This window comes from Schistocerca nitens, chromosome 6, assembly GCF_023898315.1.
Source record: "Schistocerca nitens isolate TAMUIC-IGC-003100 chromosome 6, iqSchNite1.1, whole genome shotgun sequence".
Classification (NCBI taxonomy): Eukaryota; Metazoa; Arthropoda; class Insecta; order Orthoptera; family Acrididae; genus Schistocerca; species Schistocerca nitens.
The window spans coordinates 376,271,433-376,298,069 of NC_064619.1; the positions used below are offsets into that span (position 1 = coordinate 376,271,433).

General features: G+C 43.6%; 1 protein-coding gene across 2 annotated transcripts in view; it reads right to left on the reverse strand.

Moving 5' to 3' along the window:
* Positions 1 to 26,637, reverse strand: part of LOC126262266 (villin-1) — a 364,535-nt gene that overhangs the window by 132,857 nt on the left and 205,041 nt on the right. Inside the window, exon 1 of one of the 2 annotated variants that reach the window (XM_049958772.1) lies at positions 24,587 to 24,708. The exons of the other annotated variant lie outside the window; for it this stretch is intronic. The gene's annotated coding sequence lies outside the window, so the exon portion shown is untranslated. Of the gene's footprint in view, positions 1 to 24,586; positions 24,709 to 26,637 lie in introns of those variants that run through there. 2 annotated transcript variants of the gene reach the window in all.

Sequence of the window (26,637 nt, forward strand, 5' to 3'; positions counted from 1 at the left end):
AATAATTTATGACATTATGAAGAATTCATATGAAAGAGAACTGTACAAACAAATATACACATACAAATTTTCGTGAAAAGTAAGTTACAACATAGCGCAGTGCAGAAATGTGCACGTTGCTATTGATGACCATGGAAATAAAAGGGAAGAGGTGGGGCTCAAACTTGATATCAGCATGTGGCCTGCTCTTCTCGAATAACGTCAGGAGTAAGGTCCAGAATATTTTCTGAGTAGTTTAATAAACTTTACGCCACCCTCTTCATTTCACATCATAGCTTCTGTGGTGTCACCGCCAGACACCACACTTGCTAGGTGGTAGCCATTAAATCGGCCGCGGTCCGCTAGTATACGTCGGACCCGCGTGTCGCCACTGTCAGTGATAGCAGACCGAGCGCCACCACACGGCAGGTCTAGAGAGACGTCCGAGCACTCGCCCCAGTTGTACAGCCGACTTTGCCGGAGATGGATCACTGACAAATACGCTCTCATTTGCCGAGACGATAGTTAGCATAGCCTTCAGCTACATTTGCTACGACCTAGCAAGGCGCTGTATTCAATTGATATTGAGATTCTATTAATGTATCATCAAGAGCGATGTTCTACAAATGTGGATTAAAGTTAAGTATTCCAGAAGCTACGTACTTTTCTTTATAGCATTCATTACGTATCCTGTTTCAGACCACACGCCAGCCTGCGTGAGTTTAAGCGCGTGCCTTTCGGCTTCCTCTCATTGTGTCTAGGCTGTCTTGTCTAGACACAACAGCTTCATTTTTATTGACTTTTCTTCAACTACTTTCGGGCAGAATTCTTTTTTAGGAGGTACATATGACGCCTACAGAAACAACACACAGGCAAAACGACAGTGTCTCAACTAATGTGATGTTTTTTTCTTCCGCAGAGGGGCTGCAAGGAACTTTTTGTCTGACGTTTCTGGCCGTACACGCCGATATACAGGAAAACTACTCATCTTGTATCCGCAGGGGTCACTTTAAAATACTGCGGAGCACATTGTAGCGTTTTTCGTCGCTGCGCGAAGGTTCGGAACGATACAGACACCAATCTTTTTCTTCGGAGCCATATTATTCCACTTTGACAATTTCTTGACCTTCAAAGTGAAGTGAAGTGAAGTTTAAGTTTACCTCTAAAACTAGTGGCACTTGAAAATCTTCAGTTTGCACGATGGATTTCTGGAACTGTGCGATTAGTCTATTTCAGTACAAGCCTAAAATGTTATAATTGTACATATTAGGTTCGTGTATGTTGACATAGGCTCTGGCGCACAGTACACACAGAACGACGTGGCACAATTGTACTTGCATTTGGAAGACCGTCCGGGTTTATGTGTTCTTTTGCTTTCTATGAATAATTTGGAACCCTACTTCGGGTATTGTACATAGGATCACTCTTTGCAGATTGCAGCTTCTTTTGGTAATTGTGAGTTTCCAGAACCGACACTCTGCTGGTCATTCATGAGTATTAAGAAGCGGATACATAAAATACAAGTAGCACAACATTAATTGGGAGCTCTGTTATACTACTGGCAAAAAGTTGATCTATCCAGTTCTTTTCCTAAATAGTGCTAACGGCTTGTCGTTCTCATTTATATATTCTTCAGAGCACATCACGCGACATACTTCATGTTGTTGTTGTTATTGTGGTCTTCAGTCCTGAGACTGGTTTGATGCAGCTCTCCATGCTACCCTACCCTGTGCAAGTTTCTTCATCTCCTAGTACCTACTACAACCTACATCCTTCTGAATCTGCTTAGTGTATTCATCTCTTGGTCTCCCTCTACGATTTTTCCCCTCCACGCTGCCCTCCAATGCTAAATTTGTGATCCCTTGATGCCTCAGAACATGTCCTACCAACCGGTCCCTTCTTCTCGTCAAGTTGTGCCACAAACTCCTCTTCTCCCCAATTCTGTTCAATACCTCCTCATTAGTTATGTGATCTACCCATCTAATCTTCAGCATTCTTCTGTAGCACCACATTTCGAAAGCTTCTATTCTCTTCTTGTCCAAACTATTTATCGTCCATGTTTCACTTCCATACATGGCTACACTCCATACAAATACTTTCAGAAACGACTTCCTGACACTTAAATCTATACTCGATGTTAACAAATTTCTCTTCTTCAGAAACGCTTTCCTTGCCATTGCCAATGTACATTTTATATCTTCTCTACTTCGACCATCATCAGTTATTTTGCACCCCAAATAGCAAAACTCCTTTACTACTTTAAGTGTCTCATTTCCTAATCTAATTCCCTCAGCATCACCCGATTTAATTCGATTACATTCCATTATCCTCGTTTTGCTTTTGTTGATGTTCATCTTATATCCTCCTTTCAAGACACTGTCCATTCCATTCAACTGCCCTTCCAAGTCCTTTGCTGTCTCTGACAGAATTACAATGTCATCGGCGAACCTCAAAGTTTTTGTTTCTTCTCCATGGATTTTAATACCTGCTCCGAATTTTTCTTTTGTTTCCTTTACTGCTTGCTCAATATACAGATTGAATAACATTGGGGAGAGGCTACAACCCTGTCTCACTCCCTTCCCAACCACTGCTTCCCTTTCATGCCCCTCGACTCTTGTAACTGCCATCTGGTTTCTGTACAAATTGTAAATAGCCTTTTGCTCCCTGTATTTTACCCCTGCCACCTTTAGAATTTGGAAGAGAGTATTCCAGTAAACATTGTCAAAAGCTTTCTCTAAGTCTACAAATGCTAGAAACGTAGGTTTGCCTTTCCTTAATCTTTCTTCTAAGATAAGTCGTAAGGTCAGTATTGCCTCACGTGTTCCAATATTTCTACGGAATCCAAACTGATCTTCCCCGATGTCGGCTTCTACCAGTTTTTCCATTCGTCTGCAAAGAATTCGTGTTATTATTTTGCAGCTGTGACTTATTAAACTGATTTTCACATCTGTCAACACCTGCTTTCTTTGGGATTGGAATTATTAAATTCTTCTTGACGTCTGAGGGTACTTCGCCTGTCTCATACATCTTCCTCACCAGGTGGTAGAGTTTTGTCAGGACTGGCTCTCCCAAGGCCGTCAGAAGCTCTAGTGGAATGTTGTCTACTCCCGGGGCCTTGTTTCGGCTCAGGTCTTTCAATGCTCTGTCAAACTCTTCACGCAGTATCGTATCTCCCATTTCATCTTCATCTACATCCTCTTCCATTTCTATAATATTGTCTTCAAGTACATCGCCCTTGTATAGACCCTCTATATACTCCTTCCATCTTTCTGCTTTCCCTTCTTTGATTAGGTTTACATCTGAGCTCTTGATATTCATACAAGTCGTTCTCTTATCTCCAAAGGTCTCTTTAATTTTCCTGTAGGCAGTATCTATCTTACCCCTAGTGAGATAAGCCTCTACATCTTTACATTTGTCCTCTAGCCATCCCTGCTTAGCCATTTTGCACTTCCTGTCGATCTCATTTTTGAGACGTTTGTATTCCTTTTTGCCTGCTTCATTTACTGCATTTTTATATTTTCTCCTTTCATCAATTAAATTCAATATTTCTTCTGTTACCCAAGGATTTCTACTAGCCCTCGTCTTTTTACCTACTTGATCCTCTGCTGCCTTCACTACTTCATCCCTCAGAGCTACCCATTCTTCTTCTACTGTACTTCTTTCCCCCACTGCTGTCAATTGTTCCCTTATGCTCTCCCTGAAACTCTGTACAACCTCTGGTTTAGTCATTTTATCCAGCTCCCATCTCCTTAAATTCCCACCTTTTGGCAGTTTCTTCAATTTTAATCTACAGTTCATAACCAATAGATTGTGGTCAGAGTCCACATCTGCCCCTGGAAATGTCTTACAATTTAAAACCTGGTTCCTAAATCTCTGTCTTACCATTATATAATCTATCTGATACCTTTTAGTATCTCCGGGATTCTTCCATGTATACACACATACTTCATGATCCGTCTAAATCAACGAAGGTACATTTGTTTCCGGCTTACTGACAGTGGGTTATAACATGTTTCTGATGCTTAAGGTACCTTCTATCTCTTGACAAAAACTTTATACATGAGAAAGGTCCAGTCCAATCGTGGTTCGGTGTCCACAAATAAGCACGCAATAGCAGGCAGTTAACTCTTAATAACTGGAGGACCCGATGGGAAACAGAGCACCGTGTGGATGATCTGAGAGACCTTCTCGATGGGTCGCTGTCAAGTGGCGGTCACGGCAGCAGCCGCGAGAAGATGACTGCGCCACCGTTCACAACAGGCAGCGCCAATTACAGCTCCAATTACTGCTAGCACTTACAGATCGGTCTCTCTCTAAAAGGCGAGAACGTCTAGTGTAGGTACCCTTATTAGGGCTGTTGCTTTCTCGTACAGCCCAGACAGCAGCGTCTGCATCCTTTTTTCGCCGTGACAGCATCATTCGTTGAGACTGCTCATCACAAGGACATTGACAGTCTCTAACATTTCAAATCATTATTGAATTACAGTGGAAGATGCATCACCAATTCTAAGATCCAGCATTCTCGAATATGGGATAGGTGTTTGCTAATCCTCTTGCGAAGGCTTATATGTTTAGAAATTTGATCCTTTTCTTTTTCTTTTTACTTGCTGACCAAAACAACAAAGCCGATACTTCAATTAAATGTAACTGACTGAGCGTTCAGATATTAATTACTTTTTATATTTTCACTCAAGATATCAGATAGCTTAGATTTCACATAACTTGTGGCAAGACAGAATATCTGATCATCAGTCCGTGAAACTAGTTCTATTTCTATTTTACCGTATTCTTTTCTCATACTCAAAAATTCTTCCTCAGATCCAAAGTGCGTGAATAGTTCGACCATGAAGTGTATTTTACTGCTGCACAAGAGCAATCAATAGCATCACTTTCCAAGTGAGGCCGTTGTATGTGATAACGGGCTACCTTTATCATCTGTATGTGATACGTAATAAAGTTCATGGTTGGTCTGTTTTCATGTATCGCATTATCAGTATGAGCAAATATAAGAACAGGAAAATAATTCAGCACCAGCCACTTCATGTCAGATAATGGTCTCTAGAGCTGAGGCCAACAAGAGCCTCATCACAGAAACTTCGGAGCGTATTTTTTTTTTGCCTTGACACGTATTCTTTTGTACAACTTAGTGAAAGCTGATTGACGTGTAAGGTTATACAGACCGATGTACTGTGTGACATGAATTGCAAAGTAGAAGTAACAGTACTATTGCGGTCGACGGGTGTGTGCTGCGGTAAGGCGCAGAACTCGTACACACAAGAACTAGGGTTCCAATCTCAGACTTAAGAAGAAAATCACGTTGATATCCTAACACCAGGTTGTTAAACTCGCTAAGCATAATTCAGAAATTCACTACATTTTAAAAATTCTGAGTTAATGTCATGTCAGCATTGTAAACTACAAATTATGATGTTAAAGCAACCACCTGCTACATTGGTAATAACCAGGTAGGTATTTGAACTCCCTTATCTCAACATGACTGGTCACGATTTTTTTCTCCTTATGCCATCTCACTCAGTGTGCGGTGCGTTGCATAATACACAAATAAAAAAAAGTTTTGCACGTAGGTTCGGAGAGTTCCGGAACCTGTATTTAAAATTGGAATAGAGATCAACATAAACGTCATTTCTGCCCATAATATTGCTCATGAGAACCACACATTGCATGTTGTACCACCACAGTGCGAGACCTGCAGAGGTGGTTGTCCAGATTGCTGTTCACACCGGTACCGCTAATACCCAGTAGCACGTCCTCTTGCACTGATGCACGCCTGTATTCGTCTTGGCATACTATCCACAAGTTCATCAAGGCACTGTTGGTCTAGTACAGTAGAGTTGTTGGTAGGTCACGTCGTCCATAAACAGCCCTTTTCAATCTCAGGCATGTTCGATAGGGTTCGTGTCTGGAGAACATTCTGGCCACTCTAGTCGAGCGATGTCGTTATCCTGAAGGAAGTCATTCACAAGATGTGCACGATGGGGGCGCGAATTGTCGTCCATGAAGATGAATGCCTCGCCAATATACTGCCGATGTGGTTGCACTATTGGTCGGAGAATGGCATTCACATATCGTACAGTCGTTACGGCGCCTTCCATGACCACCAGGGAACCTCCACCTTGCTGCACTCGCTGGACAGTGTGCCTAAGGTGTTCAGCCTGACCGAGTTACCCCCAAACATGTCTCCGACGACTGTCTGATTGAAGGCATATGCGCCACTCATCGGTGAAGAGAACGTGATGCCAGTCCTGAGGACATCGGGAGTGAAGTTGCGCATCATGCAGTCTTTTACGCACAGTTTGAGTCGTAGAACGACGTCCTGTGGCTGCACGAAAAGCATCAGTCAACATGGTGGCGTTGCTGTCAGGGTTCCTCTGAGCCAAAATCCATAGGTAGCGGTCATCCACTGCAGTAGTAGCCCTTGGGCGGTCTGAGCGAGGCATGTCATCTATAGTTCTTGTCTCTCTGTATCTCCTCCATGTCCGAATAACATCGCTTTGGTTCACTCCGAGACGCCCGTTCGCTTCCCTCGTTGAGCGCCCTTCCTGGTACAAAGTAACAATGCTGAAGCGATCGAACCGCGGTATTGACTGTCTAGGCATAGTTGAACTACAGACAACACGAGCCGTGCGCCTTCTTCCGGGTGGAATGACTGGAACTGATCGGCTGTCGGCCCGCCACCGTCTAATAGGCGCTGCTCATGCATGATTGTTTACATCTTTGGGCTGGTTCAGTGACATCTCTGAACAGTCAAAGGGACTTTGTCTGTGATACAACATCCACAGTCAAGGTCTATCTTCAGGATTTCTGGGAACTTTTTTTGATGTGTGTATTACAGTAGATATTGGAATGGGTAAGGTAAAACTGCAAAGTATTCTTCTCAAGTAGGATCCGTAATTAATATAGGGTTCAATCTTTGTTATTTTCTGCACGTTGGATGAAGATGATGACGACGATAAAGATTATTGTTTTGAGGGACTTGATTGCTCAGTCATCATTCCTTCTGATCTCACGATGTTCAGCTCTTAATTATAATGCGGCGAGAGAAAGGCGTAAACTTTCGACTGAGCTGGTGGTTTCATAGGCGACATAAAATAGTGCCACAGGTCAAGTAACAAAGGTGGCAGGCACAGGATCTTAGTATCTAAAGTGATATATTGCGGTATTTGGTTCTCAGCGTAAGAAAGGCCACGAATCGAGAGCCTCCCTCCAACACCAATTATCTTTTTCTCCACACCTGCGTGATGTGGACATTTTATTGAGAGTGTAGATATGAGCAAGTTTACACCACAGTATCGGTTTTGAGCCTCAGTGACAGTGGATGCCTTTATTAACGGAGCTAAATCGTTACAGAAATATTCCAATTGGGGCGACTGGTATAGAGCATGTGACATTTCGGTGAAAGTTGTGTAGCGCTCAGATGTGTTTCCTGAAGCATTAACGCTCACATTTCGTAATAATCTGACTGCTGCATAACGCGGCAGTGACAGGAGGACTGGGATGCAGGAAGACGCGTCTGTGAATTCCGTCCTAGTGTGGGGGATGGTGTTCAAATGGTGCACATGAAGTACCTTTTACCTTCGCAGGTAATAATCTATTTCTTCGCAATACCTTACGCATTTGGAAAGAACAGGACGTCGACTTACCGGTAACTGTGACTGCGGAGCTTGTTGTTCGGCACCATATTCATTTCAGAAACGTCAACGCATACGACAAAGCTGAGATACGGGCCTAGACAAAGTACATCATCATACGAGACGAATGAAACTGGAAGAGTTTGTGAACAGACGAAGCCCACTTCCATCTGACGGGATATGTCAATACACAGAATAGTCGAATATAGCCAACGGAAAATCCACATGCAAATCAACCAGTACCACGTCATCCGGAAAAGGTCAGATTTACGGCATCATTTATCATAGGGCCATATTTTTTCGAATAGACAGGTGCTTCCGGTTCTGTTACCTGTACCGTCACTGCTAAGCGCTATAAGTGTCTTTTGCGTAACCACGTCATTCTAGCTCTCCATCAGCGTGGATGTGTAGATGGGATCATTTTTTGGCAAGATGGTGCACCTCCGCATATTGCGAATTCAGTTAAGCAGCTGCTGAAGCGCCATTTCGGAAATGCTAGAATTATCAGCCGCCATTTCCCTACAACCTGGCCGTTCCGATCACTTGATCTCAATCGGTGAGGCTTCTGGCTGTGGGGCTATCTGAAAGATGTTGTTTTCAGTGATCCGACTGGAAACTTAGCTGCATTGAAGGCACGCATTGAGCAACACTTTCTGAACATGACCCCGGAAACACTTCGATCAGTTGTGGAACATGCTTTTTCTCGATTTGAACTTGTTGCAGAAAACAGTGGACAGCATATTGAACATGATTTGCGCGGGTCACACGGAAATTAATAATTCGATTTGATTTTGTTTGATACTTTTTATGCGGTTTTTGGCCTCAGGACAATTAGAAACCGATGTGAGTGATGCTTTTTATGCGGTTTTTGGCCTCAGGACAATTAAAAACCTATTTTTTCCATTCGATGTGATATGCCCTTGCCGTGGTGTATGGGCTTACTAACTAGCAGTATCACACCTGTACACCAATGCACACTGCGTAGTACAGTTTGTTTAACGTGAAACGTACGCCTTAGGCATTGTTGTATGATTCATTTGTCAAATTATGGTGCTTACAGCGCCATCTATTGCTCCATTTTGTAACTATTTATTTTTCTTCTGCCATACGTTTCCCCCCTTCTCCAATAATATTCCGTTGCAATTTGATGTCATTCTGACCAGTGGTGTTATTTCTACAGCGATTTGAAAGTTTAACTTTAATTATAATCACCCTCTACATCAGTATGGACCTTAATCTGTCTTATATTATTCTCATGATTCCTAAGCAAGATATACATTGGTGCCGACAGAACTGTTGCTAGCACCAAGTCTCTGAGATCGTTGGATGTCAGCTGTCTTTCTCACTAGTCAGGACTCCAAACACTATAGCAACGCAGTGCATCACATATTTATCATTGATTTTGTGGTCTGGCACTATCAGATCCTTTCTTCTTGCTATATCCTCGTTTAAAGAGAGCCGTCATTCACTGAAGAAAATGGAAATTCCGTCCAAGTCTTTCTACAATACTATTTGTATTGTCTGTGTTTGACGGAGTGCTGTGAAATGCCATTAAGGCATGCATGCAATAAATACTTCTATGATCTATAACTATATGAAATGGAAGAAATGTATTCGGAATTGCGAATACGATCAGACGTCCGCTGCACAGTTTACTCGTGACAAATGAAAATTTGTGCCGGACCGGGACTCGAACCCGGATTTCCCGCTTCTCGTGAGCGGTCGCCTTACCCACTTCGGGTATCGGAGCAAGTCTCCAGGACCGACAGAAACTTCCAAATGGCACCGTGTGTCTAGATCCTGCACTCCCGCAACTGCTGCAATTCTCGTACGTGGAGAAACTTCATTATTATTGGCGCGGCCTGTATAGGCATGAAATACTGTTTGCAGTGTCTGTGTTTGACCGTGTTTTTGGAATTTCTTTCAGACATGCAGCAGCAACGTCATCCATCAATCTACACTCCTGGAAATGGAAAAAAGAACACATTGATACCGGTGTGTCAGACCCACCACACTTGCTCCGGACACCGCGAGAGGGCTGTACAAGCAATGATCACACGCACGGCACAGCGGACACACCAGGAACCGCGGTGTTGGCCGTCGAATGGCGCTAGCTGCGCAGCATTTGTGCACCGCCGCCGTCAGTGTCAGCCAGTTTGCCGTGGCATACGGAGCTCCATCGCAGTCTTTAACACTGGTAGCATGCCGCGACAGCGTGGACGTGAACCGTATGTGCAGTTGACGGACTTTGAGCGAGGGCGTATAGTGGGCATGCGGGAGGCCGGGTGGACGTACCGCCGAATTGCTCAACACGTGGGGCGTGAGGTCTCCACAGTACATCGATGTTGTCGCCAGTGGTCGGCGGAAGGTGCACGTGCCCGTCGACCTGGGACCGGACCGCAGCGACGCACGGATGCACGCCAAGACCGTAGGATCCTACGCAGTGCCGTAGGGGACCGCACCGCCACTTCCCAGCAAATTAGGGACACTGTTGCTCCTGGGGTATCGGCGAGGACCATTCGCAACCGTCTCCATGAAGCTGGGCTACGGTCCCGCACACCGTTAGGCCGTCTTCCGCTCACGCCCCAACATCGTGCAGCCCGCCTCCAGTGGTGTCGCGACAGGCGTGAATGGAGGGACGAATGGAGACGTGTCGTCTTCAGCGATGAGAGTCGCTTCTGCCTTGGTGCCAATGATGGTCGTATGCGTGTTTGGCGCCGTGCAGGTGAGCGCCACAATCAGGACTGTAAACGACCGAGGCACACAGGGCCAACACCCGGCATCATGGTGTGGGGAGCGATCTCCTACACTGGCCGTACACCACTGGTGATCGTCGAGGGGACACTGAATAGTGCACGGTACATCCAAACCGTCATCGAACCCATCGTTCTACCATTCCTAGACCGGCAAGGGAACCTGCTGTTCCAACAGGACAATGCACGTCCGCATGTATCCCGTGCCACCCAACGTGCTCTAGAAGGTGTAAGTCAACTACCCTGGCCAGCAAGATCTCCGGATCTGTCCCCCATTGAGCATGTTTGGGACTGGATGAAGCGTCGTCTCACGCGGTCTGCACGTCCAGCACGAACGCTGGTCCAACTGAGGCGCCAGGTGGAAATGGCATGGCAAGCCGTTCCACAGGACTACATCCAGCATCTCCACGATCGTCTCCATTGGAGAATAGCAGCCTGCATTGCTGCGAAAGGTGGATATACACTGTACTAGTGCCGACATTGTGCATGCTCTGTTGCCTGTGTCTATGTGCCTGTGGTTCTGTCAGTGTGATCATGTGATGTATCTGACCCCAGGAATGTGTCAATAAAGTTTCCCCTTCCTGGGACAATGAATTCACGGTGTTCTTATTTCAATTTCCAGGAGTGTAATAGCGTTGCTGAGCCTACCCGGTAAACTGTTTATGTATACTGAGAGCGACAGATGTGCCATTACGCTTGCTCCCACAGGATATCCGCACACGCGCAGAACATTGGCACCTTGAGTGGTAGGTAATTATTGCGTGCGTGTTCGCGACCTTTGCAGAGGCAGTGGTGCTTGCACCGGACGTGATCGTGCGCCGCTGTGCTCGCGATAAGACGGGCTCTGCAGATAATCCGAACCCGCTGATAAGGGTGCGCTATTTCGAAACAGGCCAGCACGGTGTAGCGGGCGGCTGGCTTACGCAAGTGGCGCTTCCAGGTAATCGACATGACGGGCAGCCGGCGGCCCGTAGCCCGTGCGCGGCTATCGCGTCCGCGTCGCCTTGAAACCACTGCCCCGAGCTGTTACACAATGCGTGCCGGCAGCGAGCAGCGGGCGCCTACCTGTTGTGCGAGCGGCGCAGCCCAATGGCAGGACACCACGTGAGCTCACGCCGCGCCGACGATACTGACAACTAATGGCTTGCGCCTAAGCTGTGAGGAAACTTCCTCGTGCCTGGGTAACGTCTAGAGCTTCGCTACTAACGCGTCGGTCCGTTGCACCTTCCTCTAGACGACCAATGGGTCCAAGCTGGTCAATCTGACAGCAGTTGAGCACAATCGATTCTTTTTAATGGCATTTGCTTTCGCTTTACGACCTCTTTGTGGTAACGTGCTTGCCTCCCATGGAGCGGGCCCGGGTTCGATTCCAGGCCGGGTTCGAGACTTTCTCCGCTCGTGGACTGGGTGTTGTGCTCATCATCACTTCACTACCATCACCGGCACGCGAGTCGCCCATGTGGAGACGAATGTAATAAGACTCGTACTCGGCGGCCGAACTTCCCCGGATGGGGGCTCCCGGCCAGCAATGTCATGCGCTCGTTTCATTTACCTCTTTGGTTTTAGAGCTGTTAAACGGTAAGCGCGCGCAGTCCTAGTAACATATAATCTCATCCGTTTACATTTTCAGAACAGAAGGTTTTGTGAGCAAGATAGGCTGCAGATTTCTAAAATTGTGCTACAGGATTAAGAAGTGTAAAGTCCCTCTAAATGAGCGTACTGAGCGACTTTCCATCTAGTGCAAATAACTATAGCTGTACGTGAGCTCTAAGTATTGGAGTACGATCCAAAGGAGTAGAGCCGACCTCTCTGAGGACGTCCGCATTGAAACTGGTATCACTGACCTCGAGGCAGTTGTAGCAATGATGATTGTCGAACTACAAAGAGCGACTAAAATAAGTAGAAAGATTTGTGTTTTCAGTAAACTAGATAAAGAGGGTGCTACAGAAGAATGCTGAAGATTAGATGGGTAAATCACATAACTAATGATGAGGTAGTGAATAGAATTGGGGAGAAGAGGAGTTTGTGGTACAACTTGACTAGAAGAAGGGATCAATTGGTAGGACATGTTCTGAGGCATCAAGGGATCACCAATTTAGTATTGGAGGGCAGCGTGGAGGGTAAAAATCGTAGAGGGTATACCAAGAGATGAATACACTAAGCAGATTCAGAAGGATGTAGGCTGCAGTACGTACTGGGAGATGAAGCAGCTTGCACAGGATAGAGTAGCATGGAGAGCTGCATCAAACCAGTCTTAGGGCTGAAGACCACTACAACAACGGCCGGCCGCGGTGGCCGTGCGGTTCTGGCGCTGCAGTCCGGAACCGCGGGGCTGCTACGGTCGCAGGTTCGAATCCTGCCTCGGGCATGGGTGTGTGTGATGTCCTTAGGTTAGTTAGGTTTAAGTAGTTCTAAGTTCTAGGGGACTTATGACCTAAGATGTTGAGTCCCATAGTGCTCAGAGCCATTTGAACCATTTGAACCACTACAACAACAACAACAGATAAAGAGGCAGTAGTTTCATGACTCAATGACGAGCTTTCAAAATTCACCTCTAGGCAGCACCGTGTAGACGACCTGTGGCTCAAGTTTAGAAGAATAGTTGATAGAAGTTGATAAATATGTTCCTAGTACAACAGCTCGTGATGGGAGGGACCCTGCATGGTAGAGAACTCTGTAAGAAACAGTGATTGCTACAGAACGTGTGTGAAACAATATAGATAAAAAGATGCTGGATTAAATACGTTTGGCTGTGAAAATGGTAAAGCATGGAGCATTCGACGACCACCGCATACCGTAACAGAATCTTCTCGACAGACCTACCACAAAACGGATAGAACTTCTGGTCATATAAAAAGATGTCAGTGGCACCAAAGTTAGTCTCCAGACACTGAAGGAGGTGACAGGAGCTAAAATTGAGACTAACAAAGAAAAAGCAGAATTATTATAGGTGCATTTTCAAGTCTTTTTTTTACACACAATATCCACGAATACTGCTCAAGTTCAATTCTAGCAGCACTAGGTGACAGTGGCATTGACGAACAACTGAAATCGCTTAAACTGAGCAAAGCTGCAGGTCCCAAGAGATTCTATACAAATTTGCGACTAAATTAGCCCCTCTTTTAATCACAATATGCCACAGAAACCTCAAACAAGAAACTGTGGTGAGCAGCTGGAACGTTACACAGGCCACACACGTCTACAAGGAGAACAGCGGAAGTGATCGACAGTACCTGGTCCATCACCTTTGACCTCAGTGTCTAGTAGAGTCTTGAACATATTCTTAGTTCAAACGTAATGAGGTACCTCGAACTGAATTACCTTCTCCAGGTCAACCAGCTTGCATTCCAATAACGTCGGTCAATTGTTCTCACATGACAACCTGAAACCCGTGGATCGAAGCAGTGCAGTATTTGACTCAATACAACACTAATGTATAATTAAAGTATGGTGATATGGGGTATCAAGCGAAATTTGTGACTGGATTGTGAATTTATTGCTAAGGAGAACGCAGCATGTTATTTTGACGGAGACTGATCGACAGAAATAGAAGTAATTTCATGTGTGTCGCAGGGAACCGTGTTGGGACCCTTGCTGATCATGTTGTATTTTAATGGCCAGTCAGGCAACATTAATAGTGACCTCAGACTTTCTGCAGATGATACCATTATCTGCACTGAAGTACAATATGAAAAAATCTGTAGTAATTTTCAGTCAGATCTTGATAGGATTTTAAAGTGGTGAAGAGGTTGGCGACTTGCTTTAAGTGTTCGGAAAGGTAAAATTGTGCACTTCACGTAACGAAAAACACTTAATCCATGGGAGACCGTCAAGGCGATGACGAGAGCCCTGAATCGCCAGGCGCCTCGAGAGATAGACGCCAACTATCCCACAAAACCCTGCTTCCAAAACTTCAATAACCAGAATTGCGCGAGGAATCTATGAATATACTATACCTCCTCTAGAATTGTTGCCGTAGGGGGTCACAAAGACAAGACTAATTACACAGGTCTTGAACAATCATTTTTTCTACGCTCCATACATGAACTGAACGAGGAAGAAAATCCAATACATGAATACATCAAATAATGGGAAATACCCTCTGCTATGCACTTCACAATGGTTAGCAGGGTACAGATAGATGAAGATGTTGCCTGGGGACACCGAGCTATTCAGTTCAATCGTCTAATTGAAGTGATTTCAGTCGTAGGCCACATTAGTAGCTTCTTGACGCAATAATTTCCCAGCAGCCGTATGTATTGTAGAAATTTATTTAATTTTATGAACTTCTACGTGCTGCCAGTTTCGGCATTACATTGATGCCATCTTCAGGCCCCACTCGTCATAGTCGTTAAATCGCTACACACGGAAGGAGCCATATAACTGGATCCGTGAATGAATCGTCCTGCGCCGGCCGGAGTGGCCAAGAGGTTCTAGGCGCTTCAGTCTGGAACCGCGCGACCGCTACGGTCGCAGGTTCGAATCCTGCCTCGGGTATGTATGTGTGTGATGTCCTTAGGTTAGTTAGGTTTAAGTAGTTCTAAGTTCTAGGGGACTGATGACCTCAGCAGTTAAGTCCCATAGTGCTCAGAGCCATTTGAACCATTTTCAATCGTCCTGCAACAACTCTTGCCGAAACTGGCAGCACATAGAAGTTCATAAAATAAAATAAATTTCTACAATACATACGGCTGTTGGTAAATTATTGCATAAACAATTTCATGCCAGCCGTCGTCCCACGATCCATAATGGATCAACGGAGATATTAGTAGCTTTCCTTGGCGAAGCGTGAGTTGGTAAGTGAGTATAATGTAGTTGACTTTACTATGTTTAGTGTGATTTATTGCCATCGAAGGTAAGAGAAAAGTATGAACCCAGGTACTGATACGCAGCACCAAACAGCGCTGAGTGTAACGTCCCCATTTCACCGGATCACCTTGAACAGTGTCACGTATCCTGAATCTAGGGCACTGGTGCAAAGACTCCTCGTCCTCTTTCTAACTAGCGAAATGTCGCAGTGATTGAGACATTAAATTTGCATTTCGTAGAAACCGGATTCAGAAACACATATAGCCATCCTGATGTTACTATTTCCCTTATCTAACCAAATCCTATTCAACAAGGTTATGTTCAATTCGAGCTTTTTCTACAGTCTTCATGTCAATGGAACATTAAACTCTGACTTTACCTCCATTTTCTCATGCTTTCACAAATCACTATGGCGCGTTTTCATCTTCAGCTAACGAAGCTATTATTCTCACAGTTACCCAGACAATAAAAAATCAGCAAGAGGATTTCTTCACATCACTTGTGGAACTACAGACAGCTACCGATGGTTGGTTGATTTGGGGGGAAGGGACCAACAGCGAGGTCATCGGTCACATCGGGTTAGGGAAGGACGTGTAAGGAAGTCGGCCGTGCCCCTTCAAAGGAACCATCCCGGCTTTTGCCTGAAGCGATTTAGGGAAATTACGGAATACCTAAATTAAGATGGCAGGACGCGGGTTTCAATCGTCGTCCTCCCGAATGTGAGGCCATTGTGCAAATCACTGCACCACCGCGCTCGGTAGCTTGCGATGAAAATTGAAGTGAAGTAAGACGTTGTGATGGTGAAGGAGAAAAAGTAGGGATAAGTACCACGCTCCTACGGGAAACAAATGTGTAAGTAATGACAGAACAAAATCTAGATAGTTAAGCACTTCGTGAACCAATTTAACTTGTATTTTACGACATACTACTGTGATGTTCAGATATGGGGCAAATACACTACTGGCCATTAAAATTGCTACACCAATAAGAAATGCAGATGATAAACGGGTATTCATTGGACAAATATATTATGCTAGAACTAACATGTGATTACATTTTCACGCAATTTGGGTGCATAGATCCTGAGAAATCAGTACCCAGAACTACCACCTCTGGTTTTAATAACGGCCTAGATACGCCTGGGCATTGAGTCAAACAGAGCTTGGATGGCGTGTACAGGTACAGCTGCCCATGCAGCTTCAACACGATACTACATTTCATAAAGAGTAGTGACTGACGTATTGTGACGAGCCAGTTGCTCGGCTACCACTGACCAGACGTTTTCAATTGGTGAGAGATCTGGAGAATGTGCTGGCCAGGGCAATAATCAAACATTTTCTGTATCCAGAAAGGCCCATAGAGGTCCTGCAACATGTGGTCGTGACGCTACGGAACTACGAACGTAATAGACTTGGAACTGTAAATACGCCTGCGGAAAGCGAAGCAGTATGGAAGATGACGAAGGTGTAAGAAAAGTTATGGAGAATGTGAACTACAGAGATATTCAAAGAATGAACCCTAGTTTCAATAAACTGTTGCGAGTTATTTAACTGTCAGCTTAATGGAATGCAGCAGTTACAATATTCCAAGCTATCGTCTGGGTATCTCATTCCCCGCAAACTTAAATTCATTTAATGTCATGTAGATAAGCGCTCTGAGTGTGTTTTGCTATGCATATGCTCACTTCCTAAACTTATTAAGCTCACAAGTATGAGACATGCACCATGAAGACACAAATTATGATCTTTGACGAAGTAATGCCGCTGGACCGGCTAGGACGGAAGGCGAGGAAGATACTGATCAAGTGCATGTACCAAATTAAAGAAAGTTCTGATACACTGACTCACTTTCAGGCAGTCTTCCATTGCTAGTTCATACAAACGTTAGCGTGATCAGCAATGACGTCAATGGCAGACATAATAGGTAAAATCTCTGCGTAACTCTCCTGACAATGGTTTACAGGTAGCAGCAGTATGAAAATATATGAAGCTAGAAAATGTAGAATCTGCATGCTGAGAGCCGTACGTACAGTCTGAATCTATTGCAGCTTTCGATAGGACAGACTAGCATTCACTTTCGTAAAAACTACTGTTTACTGCAGAATTTATTATTATGTATAGTGTTCCATTAGAAGGATTACTAGTAAACAATATATTGTTTTAAAGCTTTACAAGTCTACTATATATACGTAGGGGATTCGACCAGCGACAATGGTTTGAAACCAGGAGGAGAAAAGAAAGAGAGAGAGAGAGAGAGAGAGAGAGAGAGAGAGAGAGAGATGAGGAGAAGAGAAGTAAAAGACGAAAAATGAGTGAATGATTTATACAGTCAAATTTATAATCATGCTGTTCGCGCAGTCGCAGAACAGTACCTATCCGTTTCTCAACCGTTCACTTCCATGAGCGGCCCGCATAATTGAAAACGAGATTATGTTACACAATAGCTGCTTATCACGCAAAAACAAGTATTATTTGACTTTACCGACGTTTGGCTCATTCATATAGCAGTAACAAAAATACAATAGAGATATTTTACGGTTTTCCGGCGTGACACAATAAGCTATTAGCCCGCTTGGTCGATTAGGTAAACACAACGTAGAGTTCTGCTGCAGGGAGAGCTAGCGTTTCTCTTTAGTTAAGTGAAATCTGGGAGTTCGGTGACAGGTAAGATAGTAGTTTTTACGACATGCTTGACGTTTTTCACGTACTCGATATTCGAAAGAATTGTTCTTCCAATGATCACCAGTACGAATCACTGAGTAAAAAACGATGTACAGGAACTTTACTTTTTGGAAGAAACGACATTCCGTTGAAGTAGATCAGTTACAGATGTATTACGGATTTCTGTTTATTTTTGACACAATTATAAAAATAGAATAAAAAAGTTATTGTGTTAAAAAATAAAGTTAATAGTACATTTACTGTTTGCATCACAAGGAATATATTGTGAACTGCATTTACGCCCTTTGCTTATGAAATCCTCAAGCAGGCTCATTTTGTGTTAATATTCTTACCCTTTGACAATTACAAACGTATTTTCCAAAGTTCGTATGCCAATCACATCGATCATTTTCTACTGTAGGATTTTCGTGTGTGCCCTTAGAAGGTTGAGGTCGATATGTTGGTCTTTATGTAAGCAATTTTGTTAGTACATTGTCCACGTATCTTCTCAATTTAACACTCTAATGCATCTGAACTCCAGATTGCTTACCCGTCAAGTGAATGGCGAAGTACTATTGCCTTAGCTACTGTCAAAAAGTGAAAACTGAAGAACAAGCTGGAAGTTATAATCGCTGGCAAGAGCACAACTATTTATTCGAATTCGAATGCCAATTAATACCAAAACACCATTTTGCTCATTCGATGGTGCGTGTGTGTGTTGTTCATTATGGTTCAAAAATGGTTCAAATGGTTCTGAGCACTATGGGACTTAACATCTTAGGTCATCAGTCCCCTAGAACTTAGAACTACTTAAATCTAACTAACCTAAGGACATCACACACATCCATGCCCGAGGCAGGATTCGAACCTGCGACCGTAGCAGTCCTGCGGTTCCGGACTGCAGCGCCTAGAACCGCACGGCCACCGTGGCCGGCCTGTTCATATGTCACGCACCTTTGAATGCTTGTCTGTTGTCTGTTGGGCAACTCACTCACCCAATGCTGAAGGGCAGGGGGGAGTGAGGTAGAGGGGTGGAATAAACTTTAGTTATGGGAAAGATGGTTGCGACGACGAACAATAAATTGCAAAACAATGGAGTTTCATTGCTGCAGATCACATCACCTCTCATAAAGCGCCACCGCGATAGTTGTGATTTGCTGGTGTGCAACGAGCGTAGTTCACATGAGGGTTGTTTTACTCAATTAGCGTGTCCTCTGGGCTCTTGTTCTACATTTAGAATTGTATCAGATTTTTTTTTTTGAGCCCTACTGCCTGTCTATATCCGACCGACATTGCGAAGAACCTAGCCACTCCCTGGACTGATGATTCGTGATTATTTGCCCCTATCGCTGAAAGAGTTTCAACTTTACATAAGTCAGTTTGTACGCAGTACCGGCACCTCTCATTCATGTTCCAATTCTAACAAAATACGAGGACGAAACTGAAGAAGAAGAAGAAGAAGAGGAGAAGGAGGAGAAGGAGGAGGAGGAGGACGAGGGAAGACTGATAAAATTAAAAATTTTAACACCATTATCATTAGAGACATTAGAGTTTTGGGAAAATATTAGCTGTAGATTTGTTGGAGGAATCACTCCCAACAATGGTCTGAAGTGAAGAAAACTTAAAACAGAAAAGCAGAACGTAAATTTGAACACCCTAGTCCTTCATTATATGATTCCTTTTCATTCCTTAAAACGTACGTACGGGACATCATTACAGATACACAATTCGTATAACTAAGAATAATCAATACCCTAATACCCTCAGCAGAATTTTTTAAATCGCGTCTGGAGAACATCATAGAGGGATTAAGTTAGCATCGGGAAATGAAGAAAGCTGAATGCCTTCTCATGTTATGTTCTAGAACAATACACGAAAGTAAACAGATATCGAAACTAAAGTTCAGGGTGAACGTAACGTAAAGTAAAAATGAAGTTCCTTGTGCAGCATAGTGGATTATCTAATGAGGTAGAAAACAAAGGCATCGGGGAACTTCGCGTGGTACGAAGAGTTAGGAATGTTTGCTGGTCTTGTATATTAATATGTAATTCATGGGTTGTGCATTTGTACATAATAAACAAAGTCCATTCTCTTTCTGTCGTGAATTTTCCAATATAGCAAAGCATACTGCAAGACTCATCTTAAAAAGAACGACTGACTGTTTCGGGTCATCTGCCTGGGGCCAATACACCGTAATAACAGTTTCTACCGTTTTTTGTGTAGTCCTATGACGTTAATAATGTGACAGTTGTTACGACTGATCGAACCCCATGGCACTCTCATATACGTAGGAAGCTTCCCTGTCGAATGACTGCTGCTTCGTTTTCCATCTAAGGCGTCATTGGGGTGAATTTTTAGCAGGGGGGGGGGGGGGGGTGATCTTTGTCAGCACTCCGTTCACCTGTTCGTTAATATAGGATTTCGAAACTGGAGGTCCTACTGCTTCTTTAAATAGATCTTATATGATGTCCCGCCGCTAGGAGGACACCATTAATAACACAGTACAGTAAAAGAAAAATATAAAATTTCTCTTTCGATCGCAAATTATTTAATACCTTATAAGTAGTTTCAGTGCCTTATGCACCCTCATCATAAAAAAGTATTACCAACATTACTGTGATCGCTACGTCCTAGTGACATTCCCACCGTTTCAGACAATATAACTGTCACAAATAACAGTGAACCTTATATATTCACAGGATAAAGAGATTTGAAGAAAACAACTTACTCTGTGAACTAGAGCTAAATGCTATTTGCAGCGCTCACAGGAAGGAAAAGTGCACCGGTCTGGGATCTGTGACATCCCACGAAAATTAGTCGACCGTGGTTTATACGGATATTAATCTTCATAGTGGCATTTTTTTTCCTCTCTCGGTTCGCGTAGAATGGCTGAAATCTGGAAACCCAATAGAAATCGTACTGATCCAATCATTGCGTTCGAACTACAGTCTGCATAAACAACCATTTCTGCGTCGTCGTTGAATGCTGTTTCATTCTTTGTGTAGCATTTAGAGTAGTTTTGTGATAAAGAGTTATGAGACTGTTTTTAATGTTTCACTGGGACCATCCATGGCTCCTCAGACAAATAACGTTAATTTCTTCTTAAGAAGCTTTGATACGTGTCGACTTGGGTTTGCCACGCTCGAGGCCCACTTGCTTTCACTACAGTAGCTGTATATTTGACACACAATGTAACCATGGGTACGTGGTTTATACCACTTAGCTGTAAGATCTGCTAAATCATGACGAAAATTCGAAATTGGTCGCAGCAAAAGAAACTTTAATAGCGACCTTTTGTGGTATATATATAAAAGTCTTTCGTAGAATTTTAGTTTTGTCGGCCTATGACATTTAAATTTTCATTAGCTTAGCATTTGATTCGCAACTGTTCAAGGTACTACACGAACCAGGTGGTGCTTATCTCAAAGTTATCCGTGACCCAACATGTACGAGATGGAGGTTGCTTCCTCAGTTTCCCTGTTACCCTCTCAATAAAGGGTAATCTGGTACTGATAGTATAGTAAGTACTTCTGTGAAGGATATCTGCAGCAGTTGCCGTTAATAGGGTAGCGGGTCAGATGCTCAAGCAGGAAGAGAGGTAACAAGTCTCCCACAGAATGCACTGAGTGCGCAAAAATTCACATGGCGAAGTTCACACGATAGTTATCGTGGACTGTTTCCTGTGTAGACCCAGACAATGACTGATCTTACGAATACAGTGGTATAGTGCTGGGCGGCAGCAGCCATTAGAATCTCTAATTCTATTAGAAAAAGGGCGTCGGCTACAGAAACTTCGGTTGTACAAAAATAATGCGATTTAGTTTATAAGCGTAGAAAATATTGTAATGAAGCTGTCAGGCTGCTTGTAACCGTGTATCGAGCCGACTAGAGCAGAATTACTGCGTGGTGCTCGCAACACGGTTTTTCCTACAAACTTATTACCTCGCGTGTCTCGATTAATGTAATTCCCCTTGTGTGTCTCGTCATATTTCCTTATACAGGAACAGACAACGTATCCCAATGCGTCTTAAGTATCTTCCTCGTGGTGCGTCGCAATCTCTTCTACTCATAATGTCGGTCAGAGATTCAACATTAGTTGGCTGATAACATCGTGACAGTGTAGAACAGATGCGGCAATACGACAAATGGACTCGAGATCACATTTCTATGCCACCTGGCTATTTTGTTAGACTTTTTGGCATCACAACAATTTTTTACGATGTCAGGTAATCACGTACGATTCCAATTATTCATCGGCATCTACGTTCAACTGAAGGTACCAAAGAGTGCTGATAACCACAGTCTGCTTGAGTACTTTATTTGCAAGGCATTTTTGTATGGAAGCAATACCAACGAAAAATACGGAATACAGCACGGTGTTCAAAAGGTTTTTGCCTCGTATGGTAAACAACATTTGGTGATTAACTTAATCAGATGTTTGCAAGCACAGAAAATGGAAATAAAGCCAGTTGACAACTGAAAAGTAGTTGGTGTTGCTGATTTTGTGTAGGAGGCGGGGTCGTTAGACATTAACGTCTAGTCTACACCGCAGTTACTACAGGCGTAGCACTAATTTTATAGCACAAGTATGAAGTAAGAACTTCGTTGGGGCTTCACTGAAGGGCCCACCCTGGAATTCACCTGAAGTGATTTGGAGAAGTAACGGAAACGTAAATAGGGATATCTGGACAGCAGTCAGAGCCTTACTCTCCAAATACAGTGTCAGAGACCGAGGGAGTTGGCGCAATGGTTGCTTTTATAAGGGCGTGTCGTCTGTGTAGAATTATTCTGTCTTACAATCCAGTAACAGTCAGAATTATTCGTGAAGTATTTGCTAGCTATTACATAAAGAAACATGGCAATAATCCAGAAAGAAAAGCTAGTGGTTGGTTCGACTTCGTTCTTGTGTACGGCAAATATTGATCTACTGAAAAAGAGTACCTGCAAAATTACTACGAGCTCCTTTTATGGCCCCCCTGAAGTCAATATGCACACAAAATAAATTCGATACAATGATTCAGGGCCTATTAAGTCCTAACAAAGTACTCAACTCAATTAATGAAATGAAATGCAACAAATACGAAGAACAAGGTTCCTCTCTATGGAAGACGTTAACATTAATAAAGCTTGTTCCTCCAGCGTTTTGACGCAAAAACCATGAATTTAATATGAGAGAGGTTCTAAGAACTACAGAAACGTACAATTAATCGTCATACAGACGCTTCACCCGCTCACGGGTAAATTTGAACATTCCTGTGTTTGAAACGTTGCCCAGCGTACTCGCAGGAAATTAGATTTTGTCCCTATGGAATGAAGGCGTCATGTGGTAACTATAAACAAAATGAACCTATTTCACGTAGTTCTGCATAATTCTATCGTGAATTAAGATGGTGCAGTTGTCGAAAGAGCCACTAGAAAAGTCATAGATAGGATAGAAGGAAAAACTGATTTTAGAATTTCACGTTTGTGGACGTCGAGGGGAAGGCAGATTTGGGGTTAACGCCGTTTCAGTTTCAGGGTTATTAGAGACAGTGCACTAGCTCTGATTGTAGAAGGGTGATGACATAATCGTCTTAGAATTCTGTGCAAGCGATTTAGGAGACACGTGAAACACCTAAACACTGACGAGCTAACGAATATTTGTGTACCTTGTTCCAGGATACCAATCCGGTGGCTTATTCACTGGAAACCTGTAGAAAGATGCATGATTACCGGAAGGTTAAAGATATCACTGAGGGAAAAAGGAGATCAGGTTCTCAGGTATGACGCCAGTATTAAGCGGAGAAGGAAATGCTGAAATGTGGAAGGAAGCCATAGGTGAGCTATACAAAAGTACGAAACTCGAGGCAAATGTGATGGTAAAGGAAGAGGAGGTTGATGAAGAGAAGGGGGATGCAACAATGCGAGATAGAGTAGTTAAAGACTTAAGTCGAAATAAGCCACCTGGAATAGACGACATTCGCTAGATTCTTGGGAGAACGAACCATCACAAAGCTTTTCACTTGAGACAGGGGAAGTACCCTCAGATTCCAAGAATAATGTAATACTCCGAATACAAAAAAAAGGGAGCTGTCGACAGGTTTATCACAAAACCGTAAATTTAACAACTAATGGTTGCAAAATATGAATTTTTATTCACAGAAGATCGGAACGACTGACAGAAATCTACATAGGTAAAGATGAGTTTGGATTTTGGAGATCGTAAAAATATACGAAGCAATACCGACTCTGTAACATTTTTAGAAGAAAGATCAAAAAAGGAAAGAACACACCTTTACAACTTTTGCAGATTTAGAAAATGCTTTGATGATATTGAGTGGAACACACATTTTAAAATTATTATGTTTCCAAGCGTAAATGCAGTAGGAGCTCAAGTGGACTAATTGTAAGATAAGTAGGAAGCCGAGCGCTGCACTGGAGGAAACACCGGCCAATTAGCCTGAAATGGTTTAGCGGAACAGCGACAACGTAAATCAGGGACAGACGGAGGAGTTTTCGGATACCACTTCTTCCGAATACTCTTTTGGTTTTTTTACCATGGCGTCATCTCGATCGATACTGTTACAGTACCTCTGGCACCTAACTACTTTCCTCGCCTGTTGAATAACGTATAGAACAAGTTGTTGGAGGATGCGTGTCGTTAAGTTGTCATTTGAAGAGTAAGCTTGTTTACAAATGCATCCTCGTTTTGCCCGACCTACAGAAAGCGAAGAAGAATGATGTGTGGATAACTTACGGAGGAGCTGGTAGTAGGGCCGAAGAGCAGGTGGCGTAGCGGCGGCTGCTGGTCGCAGACTGTCGGCGCCGGCCGTCGCGACGCCGCTATCTGCAGCCAGCCGGGCGCGTCACCGCCGCGTCACACCGTCCGACATGCCTGCCACGCCCACCCGCATCCACACCTCGCACGAAACCGACCACAAACGACTACGAGGTTAATATCCTAACGCACGTAAACAGAATCGAGAATCGCATCCATTTCTTGCGACCTACAGTCCCCGGACCTCCTACTAAGTGAATTTCGTGCTGAGCATCAAAGGGTCAAAGTTGCAGGCAGTATCTGTCAGAATGACTCAACAGACGGAAATTATTGAGTTGGGACGGTATATGATTATGAGAAACTACAAATTCGAGTACTCCATCACAGATATTTCGTCGGAGCTCCATATACACTACTAATCCTACTACTACAAAAACCACCCCTTTTCGTTTGGGTCATCTGAGGCCCACTTTATTTCGGATAAGCTTCGTTTCTTCTCGTCTTTATCTTCCTCACACTCTTCAAGCTTCTTCGCTCTTCTGTCCATGTTGCGTTTGTCCTAATACTGTCCTGGAAACTTATGAGTCTCAATCTTCATTTGAAAATCGCTTTTTAGTAGTCTGTTTTATTCCCATTTTGTCCAGACCTGTCTGTATCTCTTGTATCTAGCGTATTTTTGGTTTACGAGAAACTATCTGAGTCTGCATTACATTTAAAAATAACTTTTTAGTAATCTAAAACTTCCTGGCAGATTAAAACTGTGTGCCCGACCGAGACTCGAACTCGGGAACTTGCCTTTCGCGGGCAAGTGCTCTACCAACTGAGCTACCGAAGCACGACGCACGCCCGCTACTCACAGCTTTACTTCCGCCAGTACCTCGTCTCCTACCTTCCAAACTTTACAGAAGCTCTCCTGCGAACCTTGCAGAACTAGCACTCCTGAAAGAAAGGATATTGCGGAGACATGGCTTAGCCACAGCCTGGGGGATGTTTCCAGAATGAGATTTTCACTCTGCAGCGGAATGTGAGTTCGAGTCTCGGTCGGGCACACAGTTTTAATCTGCCAGGAAGTTTCATATCAGCGCACACTTTTTGGTTCAAATGGCTCTGAGCACTATGGGACTCAACTGCTGTGGTCATAAGTCCCCTAGAACTTAGAACTACTTAAACCTAACTAACCTAAGGACAGCACACAACACCCAGCCATCACGAGGCAGAGAAAATCCCTGACCCCGCCGGGAATCGAACCCGGGAACCCGGGCGTGCACACTTTTTAGTAATCTGTTTTATTCCAATTTCGGCCAGACCTGTTTGTATCTAGCGTAGTTTTGGTTTACGAGAAACTATATTATCTGTTGGGTCAACATCCTCTGGTCCACTCTGAGGATGTATCCGAAGAATATTGTTCTTTTCCTGATGGAGCTCGAGATCCTCTCTATCCTCTCTATCGATGTGTCTTCTGTTCAGGCAGTCTCTTTTTCTTCAAGGCCCAAAAATCCTCCTGAAAATTGTTTCACAAGTTTTACTCTCTGAAGTAATCCTATTCATACGAGATGAAGGGTTCCTACTGTGTATAAGGCTTCAAGGCAGATCACTATCAGGTAATGTCTTAATTTTGAATTGATAAAAATTTGGTCCCTATTTTAAGTGAGTATAGTGAGTCTTTATGCTAAATTCTTCTTGTTCGTTCATATTTCCAAAACTTCTGTTTCAGTCAGACTAGTTCCTATCAGTTCACTTAGGTTTCTTAAATCCTTCTCATGTCATCTATCTAGGATATGTTGGTCATATACACACAGAAAAAAAAGTTTTGCACCACCTCGGTTCCGGAACTTGTACAGAAAATTGGAATAAAGATCAATGCAAACATAATTTCCGCCCTTTTTATTGCTCATGAAAACCACACACTGCATGTTGTACCACCTGTAAGGTGTCAGGCAAATCCAACACCTTCCATGAAAACCCTGACATGATAAGCAAATCCAGTAGTATGTCACATAGCTCCGAATAAATCGTGACATTAAATTAAC